Here is a 10,679-nt window from a genome sequence, read left to right on the forward strand (position 1 = left end):
GCCTGAGGGACTCCAGGTGGAGACAGGTCTCTTGAGAGATGGATGGGGGTGGGAGTGGGGCCGAGGGCTGGCTGGCTGGCTGGCTGGCTGGAAAAGCACTCTAAGATGGTGGACCAAGGGGTAAAACTAGGTGCTAAGGGTCCACCCCAGGAGAAAGAGGCCTCAGAGAGGGCAGAGGGCCACATTTTCCAGAAGCTGGGAGTGGTCAGTCTCCACAAGGTCAGGCCAGATAAGAGCTGCAATAGACCCAGCCTCCCTTGTGATTATGACCAAAGGCCCTGGGGCTTCCTGGTATCCTGGCCGGGCAAGGAGATAGCCCCTTCCCCCACTGCCACACGAGACCCATCAGATCCTGGTGATGGGGGAAGGTTGAGATTTGGACGTTTCATGCCTTCTCCCAACTGCTCTGACTCAGCTTCCAGCCCTCTGTAGATCCTTGGTGCCCTAGGACCCTCAGTGCAGCGCAGACTGAAAGCTGCTTTACTCTTTCTGTCCTCTCAGCTGCTGAGAAGGAACCTCTGGTTGGGAACTGGCCCACACGGCCTAACCTTGTACCTGCTTTACCCTGGGATACCCTCCATGGCCACTTCTCTACACAGTGTGATGGAGACTGCCCAGCATGTGCCTGCCTGCCTGTGGGATTCCCTCACTCTTATCCTAGCCTAAGACCTAAACGTAGCTACTTCTTCCTGTCTTAGAGGTGGGCAAACCAGGGGAAGCTAAATCCCCGACCCCCGGGCCCTCATTCTTACCTCTGGAAGAAACTGCCCTCCCTCCGAGTTCTCATCCTGGTCCCTGCAGATAGATCCTAGAGAAGACCCTGACTGCCAGTCCACAGATGGATTCAGGAAATCCAGGCTCAGTTGAGAGATGGGTGAGCAGGTTTAAGGCCAAGTAGGTAAAGAGTAGGGGAAGCTTGCTGCCTTTTTTTTTCCCCAAGGAGGGAAGGAATTTTTTTTTTTTTTTTTTTTTTTTTTTTTGGCTTCCAGTTTGGGGCTACAGTTCATATGGGAAGAGGATTGTCTTCCCATACGAACTGTAGGAATATTGGAGGAATTGTTAGGAAGCCGCATACATCATGTATGTTGTCAGGAAGCAGAGACAATACCCGCCTCTTCCCAGTTTTCTTTTGTTTATTTTACTCTTTTCCTTTATTCCTTCCTTCCTTTTTGTTTTTTTTTTTTTTTTTTTTTTTTTTTTTTTTCTTTTTTTTTGAGCTGGGGACCGAACCCAGGGCCTTGCGCTTCCTAGGTAAGCGCTCTACCACTGAGCTAAATCCCCAGCCCCTTGTTTTTCTTTTCTTTTCTTTCTTTCTTTCTTTCTTTCTTTCTTTCTTTCTTTCTTTTTTTTTTTTTTTTTTTGAAGCCAGAACATTTTATTTTATGACGGATTGAAATCCTCAAGATGAACTGGATGCTGCAACAGCTGCCCTCTTGGGTTTCGGTGTTGTTCCTTCACAGAATCCACGTCTGAATCTGCAGTAGACGATCTTGAGGTGCCTCATCCAAACAGTCCCGGGAGTGTTTCGTCTTAGCCTTGGCACTCCAGTTACGCGTTCTCTTGCGCTTGGCAGGGTAGCCACGTTTGCCACAGGTCGGCTTCCGAAGGTGGTGGGCCTTGGAGCCACAGCGGCGGCACAGCGTGCGCGTCTTATTGCGACGCTTTCCAAAGGATGACGTTCCTTTCCTCATCTTGCTTCTACCGGTGAGGCCAAAGAGACCCCTTTTTGGTTTTTCAAGACAGGGTGTTTCTGTGAGATAGCCTTGTCTGCCCTGGGACTCACTTTACAGGGTGTTTCTGGGGGATAGCCTTGTCTGCCCTGGGACTCACTTTACAGGGTGTTTCTGTGAGATAGCCTTGTCTGCCCTGGGACTCACTTTACAGGGTGTTTCTATGAGATAGCCTTGTCTGCCCTGGGATTTACTTTACTTTATTCTGGCCTCAAACTCACGGAGATCCCCCTGCCTCTGCTTCTGCGTTCCCAGCACTGGGTTTAAAGACATGCACCACTACTGCCTGGCTGTTTTTCTCTTCTTTCTTTTTATGAAGGGTCTTCTATAACCCAGACTAAAATTTATGTGGCAGAAAATGACCTTCAAATTCTGATCCCCCTGCCTTTATCTCCTGAGTACTAGACTAGGGTGCAAGTTTGTAATGACAAAAGCCATTTATTCCATACTGAGGACCAAAACTAGTGCTTTTCTTGTGTTAGGCAGGCACTTGACCAAGTAAAGGTCTCCAGCCTCAGTGCAATTGTTTTTCTAAAGAGCATCTGGTGTGGTGACACACACCTGCAGTCCAGGCTACGAGAGAGCGAGGTAAACACCATTCACAAAATGGGTTGGGTAGATGGCTCCGTGGATGTGAGCGGAGGCAGGCAAAGCCTACTGTGAAGAGGGAGTTCCAGAACTGCCAGGGCTCCGTGAGGACTGCCAGGGCTCAGTGAGGGTCTGCATACTTTCATTCCACAACCCCGGATACTGAGGCCACCTAGGGAGATCCCATCAATAAATAAAGGTTTTTATTGTTGTTCTTGTTTTTGTTTCTTGGGTTGTTTTGGGTTTTGTTTTGTTTTGTTTTGGGGGGTTCGTTTGATTGCTTCTTTTCCAGATAGAGCTTTTCTGTGTATCCCTGGCTATCCTGGAACTATCTCTGAAGACCAGGCTAGCCTGAAATGCACAGAGATCTGCCTGCCTCTGCCTCCCGAGTGCTGGAATCTAAGGCATGTGCTACCATTGCTAGCTGAGGATTATTATTATTATTATTATTATTATTATTATTATTATTTTTTATGTTCATTGATGCTCTTCATGATGTCTGCATGCATCTATATGAAGGTGTCTGAATTCTTGGAGCTGGAGTTACAAACACTCGGAGCTCTCATGAGGATGCTGGGAACTGAACCTGGATCCTCTGGAAGAAGAGCCAGTGCTCTCAACCACTGAGGCTAATCTTCAGCCTCAGATTTTTTTAAATAATACTGTCTATTAAAAAAAAAATGAGGGGTTGGGGATTTAGCTCAGTGGTAGAGCACTTGCCTAGGAAGCGCAAGGCCCTGGGTTCGGTCCCCAGCTCCGAAAAAAAAAGAAGCAAAAAAAAAAAAAAATGAGTTCTGGGGAGATGGCTCAGTGGTTAAGAGCACTGACTGCTCTTCCAGAGGTCCTGAGTTCAATTCCCAGCAACTACATGGTGGCTCACAACCATGTGTAATGGGATCTGATGCCCACTTCTGGTGTGTCTGAAGACAAATACAGTGTACTTATAAATAATAGATAAATCTTTTTTAAAAATGCTAAAAAAAAAAAAAAGGATGACGAAAATACAGTGGAAATGAAATAAAACTGCAGCAGGTCTTAGAACAGTAAGGCAGCTGCAGGCAAACACTTTTACTAACCCCTGTCTTTTTTTTTTTTTTCTTTTTTAAAGATTTATTTATTATATATAAGTACACTGTAGCTGTCTTCGGACACACCAGAAGAGGGCATCAGATCTCTTTACAGATGGTTGTGAGCCACCATGTGGTTGCTGGGAATTGAACTCAGGACCTCTGGAAGAGCAGTCGGGTGCTCTTAACCGCTGAGCCATCTCTCCAGCCCTACTACCCACTGTCTTACAACCTGAGCTTGTCCACAGGGTCTGCACAGTGGAGGAGAGAACCAACTCCCACAGGTGCCCTGACCCCACACATATGCAGTGGCACACAGGCATCCACCCAAAAAATAGAAAAAGAAAACGTTTAAAAAGCCATTTTTAAAATTTGTATTTAGAAAGAGGGTCTCACTGTGTAGCCCTGACTGGCCTGGAGCTCGCTATGTTCTCCAGGCTGGGTGTGAACTCCCAGAGATCCCTTGGCCTCTGCTTCCTCGCTGCAGGGATTAAAGTTGTGCACCACCTATAAATTTTAAAGTATAAGATGAATAAGGCCAGGGGCCCTGGGGAGGTGGCCCAGCAGCTTATAGCACTACCTGTTCTAGGGGAGGACCAGAGCTCTATTCCCGGCACACACGTGTGTCGCAACACTCTGACTACAGCTCACTGGAGCTCACTCACTCTCCTCTAGCCTTCTAGGACACTCCACAACCATGCGCAGACATGTATGTGCCGGCAGAACACCCATATACATAATAAATCAATAGGTAAGAGAATGCTGGGTAGGATGAGAGGAAAGAGAACTACTACCACCACGATGGAAATCGGCATGAAGGATTTAAAACAAAAACAAAAACACAAGAACTGTAACTGCCATGTGACACTCTCCTTTAATCCCAGCACTGATGAAGCAGACACAGGAGGATCTCTCTCAGTGCAAGACTAGCCTGCTCTGCATTACAGCCAGGGCTACATAAAGAGACCATGTCTCCAAAAAACCAAACCACCCATGACCTCTATGCAACTAGAAAAGTTCTGTAGATGAACTTTTCATCTTGTTCAGACACCTTCACACACATGCAGGCAAACCATCAAGATGACAGAAAAGTATTAAGACAGAACATGGTGGGGGCAGATACCGTCCAAGTGACCTAAAAGAGGAAAGGAAGTCGGAGAAATGAAAGAGTCAGAGAAATGGGGAAGAAAACGGGGAAGGAGAATAAAAAGGATGTCTAAAAAAATGCCATTGTGGGGACTGGGGATTTAGCTCAGTGGTAGAGCGCTTGCCTAGCAAGCGCAAGGCCCTGGGTTCGGTCCCCAGCTTCAGAAAAAAAAAAAAAGACAAAATAACAAAAATGCCATTGTGAAATATAATACTGTATTTGCTAATTTAACTTTGCAAATTAAAATAACAAAAACTGGGCACTGTGGCACACTGGCCACTGGAGAGGAAGAAAAAGGTGGGCTTTTGGGGCTTGCAGCCAGCCAGGTGACTCCCCAACAAGGAGAGACCATTTGATGTGGTGGCAACAGGGCCCAGTCACATGCCTTTGCTCCCAGCACTCAGGAGACAGAGGCGGGAGGAGCTCTGAGTTCCCGGTCTACACAATTCCAGGACAGCCAGGGCTACACAGGGAAACCCTGCCTGTCTAGGATTAGGGTTAGGTTATTTATTTACTTAGAAAAACCAAATGAAATGAAACAAAACAATGTGCAGGGAGTTAAGCATGCATTGCCCAATCACTGTGACCCCCCCTCTACCACCCTAATCTTTGTCTTTTCCTCCCAAAGGGCACCTGCTTCCCCAGACTTTCTGGTTTTTTTTTTTTTTTTTTTTTTTTTGTTTCTCTCTGGGCCTTGCGGCTATCCTGGAATTTGCCACTGAGCTAAACCAGGCTTTCTTTTTTTTTTTTTTTTTTTTTTTGTTTTCTTATTTTGGGTTTTGGGTTTGGTAGGCAAATGAGGTAAATCCCCAACCCCATTTTTTTTTTTTTTTTTTTGTTTTTTTTTTTTGCCTGCCACTGCCTCTACCTCCCCTTCTTGAGGGCCACTACTGCCCAGCTTGTTAGGAAAGTCTAACTACATTTACAAAGGGAAACACTTGATAGTCTCCCTCCCTCTCTGTCTCTCTGTCTCTCTCTGTCTCTGTCTCTCTGTCTCTGTTTCTCTTGTTTTTTTGTTTGTTTGTTTGTGTTTTGCTTTTTTTTTTTTTTTTTTTTACATTTATTTATTCAAATTAATATAAGCACAGTGTAGTCTGTCTTCCCTCCACCAGAAGAGGGCATCTCTGTCTCTTTCTGGTTGTGAGCTCCATGGTTGCTCTTGAACTCTCTGGAAGAGCAGTTGCTCTTTTGAGCCATCTCTCCAGCCCGTGTGTTTTTTTTTTTTAAGACAGAGTCTCACTATTCAGCCTTGTCTCGCCTTGAACTCTATATATAGACCAGGCTGGCCTCCAACTTCTAGAGATCTGCCCTTCTTGCCTGCCGAGTGCTCCACCATGCCCAGCTTGATTTCCTTTTTTAAAATTCTTTTAAGAAGATGGCCTCGGGTTGGGGATTTAGCTCAGCGGTAGAGCGCTTGCCTAGGAAGCGAAAGGCCCTGGGTTCGGTCCCCAGCTCCGAAAAAAAAAAAAAAAAAAAAAAAAAAAAAAGAAGATGGCCTCAAGGGCTGGAGAGATGGCTCAGCGGTTAAGAGCACTGACTGCTCTTCCAGAGGTCCTGAGTTCAATTCCCAGCATCCACATGGTGGCTCACAACCATCTGTAATGAGATCTGATGCCCTCTTCTGGTGTGTATGAAGACAGCTACAGTGTACACGTATAAATAAAATAAATAAATCTTTTAAAAAAAAAAAAAAAAAAGAAGATGGCCTCAAATCTCCAAGTTGAGCCAATCTTCCTGCTTGAGCCTTCATTAGTCAGGACTACTATGGGAGGCTGCCACCTTACTCTCTTTGTTAACATGAAGAACTTACTCATCCTTTGGGCCTGCCTGTCTGGTGATGGCACTGCGGTCAGCCTAGGCTGCTGGGCTACTTTCCCTCATGCCTTACCTTGCTCATTTGTAGATGTTGCTGCTCTTTCCAGCTCTACTGCACGTCCTCCTGGGAAGATGAGTTCATTCCCCAAGAACATGTAAAATGTCTGGTGTTTCTATTCCAGCACTGGGGACAAGAATTTACTGGTCATTCTGACTAACTGAACTCTAGGCCAGTGAGAGACCTTATCTCAAGGGAGGTGAGCCAGTATTCCTAGGATGGTCCCTGAAATTGTCCTCTGGCCTGCAGTTGCCAGTCCACACATGTATTCCTCTACTCCCACCCCCTCCACAGAATACAGACAGACACAGAGAAATTTCCTACCTTTCCTGCTGTCAACCTTTCAGTGACTTTCAGTAGCCCCTGGGATAAGGACTTCAAGTGCTAGCCAGGCTCCCCATCCAGGTAGACCATGTTACCAGCTCGGGCAAGCATCTCCTGGGAACCTATTCTTTCAGGACCTCCAGCATGTTGCTCTCAGTGTGGCACTTCCTCAACTCCTACTCAAATGTCTCCCAAGTCTCCCCTGCTTATCCCCTCCCCCACCTGCCCAAACCTAGAGAAGCCTCACTAGATAAGAATTGGTACTAGTCACAGTGATGCTCATATGGATAACCAGAGTTGGTAGAAGGAGAGAACCAAATCCCAAGTGTTGTCTTCTGATCTCCATATTAAGGAACACACACACACACACACACACACACACACACACACACACACAAGCTGGGAATGCAGCTTAGTTCATAAAGTGCTTGCCTAGTGTACATAAAGCCTTGGGTTCAATCCCAGCATAAAAACTGGGTGTGGCAACTCATGCCTATAATCCTAGTATTTGGGGAGAGGAGACAGGAGATATAGAAACTTAAAATCATCTTTGGATACAGGGGGAATTCCAAAACAAACATATAAATAATGATTATTTGGCGGGGGTGGATGGGTGGGTTGGTTTTCAAGGCAGGCTTTCTCTGTGAAGCCCTGGCTGTCTTGGAACTCACTCTGTAGAGAAGGCTGGTCTTGAGCTCAGAGACCTGCTTGTCTGTCTTCTGAGTGCTGGGAGTAGAGGTCTATGCCAACATACCCTGCTCAAATTATGATTCATTTTTCTTCATGATTAAATAATGTAATGTGTGTTTGTACCCATTTCCTTCCTTTTCCTCCATCTCTCTGTGTTAACACATATTCTTTTGTGTGTGTATGTATTTGTGTGGGTGTGTTTATGTGTACACACAGGTATTTGTGCATTCACACGGGTGTGGAGGCCAGGAGTGTCTGTCTTTCTCACTCTATTTTATTTATTTTTCTTTGAGACAGGGTCTGCCAGTGTGCTTGGAGCTCATGGATCCAGCTAGAATGGCTGACCACTGTGCTTCAAGGGAACCCATCTGTTTGCTCCCGGGTATTGGAGTTGCAGTGTGTACACTACTCTGTCCACCTTTGTACTTGGGTGCTGGGGATTCAAACACAGGTCTACGAGCTTACTAAGCGGGTCTTTTACTAACTGAGCCACCTCTTCCACACCACCACAGTGTCTTTATCCATTTAGCTGTTGAAGGACACCTAACTTGGTGCTTGAATATTCTAACTATTGGCCCAAAAAGAGAAAGCAAGCAGTAATCAAAGCCTTCCAACCAAAAATGCCCAGGGCCATAAGGATTCAATGCAGAATTCTATAAGATCCTCAAAAAAGAATGGCTGTGGATAGTCAATAATTTCAAATAACTCTGTAAAATAGAAACTGAAGGGAGGGACATTTCCTAATTCTTTTTACAAAGGCACTATTACCCTGTTACCAAAACCATACAAAGAAAGAAAACTACAGACCAATTTTCCTTATGAACATAGATGCAAAAATTCTCAATAAAATACTTGCACGCTGAATCCAACAACACATATAAAAGATAATTCACTTTGATCCAGTTGGCTTCCTTCCAGAGATTCAAGGGGGTTAGACGTATGTAAATCAATAAAAGTACTCCACCATCACTGTCTCAGACATAGAAGTGGCCTTTGGTAAGATCTCAGGCCACTTCATGATAAAAGTATTGAAGAGAATATGGATGTAAGGAACATATTGCAAAAAATAAAGGCAGTTTACAGCAAGCCCAGAGCCAACACCAATAATATAACAGAGAGAAACTAATAACTATAAATAGTGGAATGAGAGGGCCGAAGGACCAAGGGGACGCAAGTGGAAAGAAAAATGTATGAACATCTTCAGTTATAAAAAGGTAAGACAGGCTGGAGGGATGGTTCAGTGGTTAAGAGCACTGACTGGTCTTCCAGAGGTCCTGAGTTCAAATCCCAGCAACCACATGGTGGCTCACAACCATCTGTAATGGGATCTTTTTCTTTTTCTTTTTCTTTTTTTTCGGAGCTGGGGACCGAACCCAGGGCCTTGCGGCGCTCTACCACTGAGCTAAATCCCCAACCCTGTAATGTGATCTGACGCCCTCTTCTGGTGTGTCTGAAGACAGCTACAGTGTACTTATATATAATAAATAAATCTTAATTAAAAAAAATAAAAAGGTAAGAAACATATAAAATAAACATGGATGTTCTGACTTATTGGTACCTCAGGTAGCCAGCTCACCTAACTAACCTAGAAGTGGTACAGTAGTTCTGCTTTTCACTCTGTATTTTATTAGCATATTAATTACATGTATAGTGGGACTCATGACATAGTCACATATGTACATATTTGGGCCACAGACAGCCCATTACCCTCTTTTGTTTCCCTCCCACTACCTCTGATCCCATTCCCCGCCCCCCTGCTTGTCTCCGTTCTACTTCTTCTTTTTCTTTTCTTTTTTGTGATTTAGTGAATTTAATTAGACCTGCTTACAGAGGAGTACATGGATGATTACTTATAGGAGCCAGGGCAATTTACCAGTGACTATAACCACTGAAAAAAAGTGTTCCTTCCTGTAACCATCACCTAGGGAGTGGCGGGACCACCACACTTGGCTAGGTAAGTCTTCAAAATAGCCTACTTCTAAGCTCTTCCTCATGATTGACATTTCCTTTAACACCTGCTTGATAGTTCCTTTTTATTTTTCCTTTCTGAGGCAGGCTCACTGTGTAGTCCTGGCTAAACTGGAAGTCACTGTGAAGGTCAGACTGGTTCTAATTCACGGAGCTCTGCCTCTTTCCGCCTTCAGAGTTCCGGGACTAAAGACATGCCCCACGCCACCCACTTTAAATCTATTCTGTTTTCATAATTTCTAGGATGTTTAGGCATTGCACTGTATTCTCTTTCTTGGCTAGTATAACTGACAGCAGTAGCTTTATAATTTGCTTTATATCTGTTAGGACAAATGCACTCTTACTCTGTTGTTCGGTGTTTCAGCGATGATGGTTGTAAAGACAATTATGTATTTAGCTTTGGGTGAACTAAGAATTTTAAGTTTACATCTGTTACTTTTAAGCGTCTACATTAGGAAAGCATGGTTGTCTTTGTGAAGGGTTATTGAATTGGGTTTCAATGTTGATAGACTCTGGGTCACCATCTCCCTATAGAACAGTTGAGTTGTAGGCGCTGGCTAGGACTTTTCTGATCTTAACAGTGTTAGACTTTAGTGTTTAGTGTTCAAAGCAGAGAGAAGGCCATTTGATAATTCTCTAGAGAATATCTCGTTGTGAATCTCAATGCATTTGGGTGGCCACAAGCCTTGGGTCTTACTGGGCTGCCTAAACTCTTGTGACCTGCTGCGGTCACCGGAAGACTCTGGATAAGATACGGACCTCTCTGCCCTCTGCGCAATCTGGTTCGACCTTCGCGAGAGTGGATGTAAGGATCCTAGGAGGAGTTTGGAGTTAGGATTTTCAGGCCGCTTTTCTCCTTTAAAATCAGAACCACGCAGGCCTTCCTGCAGCCCACACAGCGAGGCAAGCAGCCTTTGGGGGCTAAACTTTATAGACTGGGATATTCTGCGTAGTTGAAGATCAAGGGGCACAAATGGGAGGAAGAGGAGAGGCGCAGGTCACCTGAACCGGGTTGGTGCTGATGGTGTTGGGGGTTCTGAAGGGTCGGGGTCAGACTCAAAACGGGTTAGTCTTCCATTTGAGGGCTGGGCATAAACTTGTGGTGAAGAGCGGGGTCCTTGTTCCGCAGGGTGTTGCCCGTCAAGTATTTTGAGGTGAAGTTGGCGTGTCGTTCTGGCTCCTGGGTCGGGATCCTGTCTGCGTCCCAGTCAGGGCTCGGGCGACCTCCCGTGCGCCCCTCCCCCCATTACGCTATCCAGCAGCCACTGGCCCATCCCTGGACTCAGACCCCT

General features: G+C 45.4%; 1 pseudogene; it reads right to left on the reverse strand.

Moving 5' to 3' along the window:
• Positions 1-1,399: 1,399 nt before the first annotated feature.
• On the reverse strand, positions 1,400-1,703 carry LOC116897774 (annotated as a pseudogene).
• Positions 1,704-10,679: the final 8,976 nt, after the last annotated feature.

The sequence above is a fragment of the Rattus rattus genome, chromosome 4 (genome assembly GCF_011064425.1).
Source record: "Rattus rattus isolate New Zealand chromosome 4, Rrattus_CSIRO_v1, whole genome shotgun sequence".
Taxonomy (NCBI): Eukaryota; Metazoa; Chordata; class Mammalia; order Rodentia; family Muridae; genus Rattus; species Rattus rattus.